Source organism: Tachysurus fulvidraco, chromosome 2 (genome assembly GCF_022655615.1).
Source record: "Tachysurus fulvidraco isolate hzauxx_2018 chromosome 2, HZAU_PFXX_2.0, whole genome shotgun sequence".
NCBI lineage: Eukaryota > Metazoa > Chordata > Actinopteri > Siluriformes > Bagridae > Tachysurus > Tachysurus fulvidraco.
The window spans coordinates 41,525,429-41,525,822 of NC_062519.1; the positions used below are offsets into that span (position 1 = coordinate 41,525,429).

Here is a 394-nt window from a genome sequence, read left to right on the forward strand (position 1 = left end):
CATTTGTTACATTATGTTTTGTATGTTTTTGTCCTGGACACTCTGTATAGTGTTCTAGTGTTTATAATGAACAAAATGTATTATAATAATAATGCATCAGATGCGTACAGTAGAGCTCAGAAAGCTTATGAATAATAATGACATAACTCAAGGTAGCCCCGCCCCTCTTATGTTTATTCATCGTGCGATCTGACAGCCGAGAGAGAGAGAGAGAGAGAGAGAGAGAGAGAGAGAGAGAGAGAGAGAGAGAGAGAGAGAGAGATTCTCAGCCCTCATGATGGCGTCTCATCGAGTCCGGATGGGGTTTTTCCGCCGCCTCCTGTGTCGGAATTCATCAGGCGACGTTACGTGTGGATTTTGTGCGGCGGAGACGCCACGCTACGTGCAGTAGGAG

The 394-nt window shown here is 45.4% G+C and overlaps 1 protein-coding gene across 2 annotated transcripts in view; it reads left to right on the forward strand.

Annotated features, from left to right (window-relative positions):
- The first annotated feature begins 223 nt into the window (after positions 1-223).
- phlpp2 (PH domain and leucine rich repeat protein phosphatase 2) overlaps positions 224-394 on the forward strand; it is a 51,550-nt gene continuing 51,379 nt past the window's right edge. For both annotated transcript variants that reach the window (XM_027178442.2, XM_027178443.2), the window contains exon 1: positions 224-394. This exon is cut by the window's right edge and continues 194 nt beyond it. The gene's annotated coding sequence lies outside the window, so the exon portion shown is untranslated.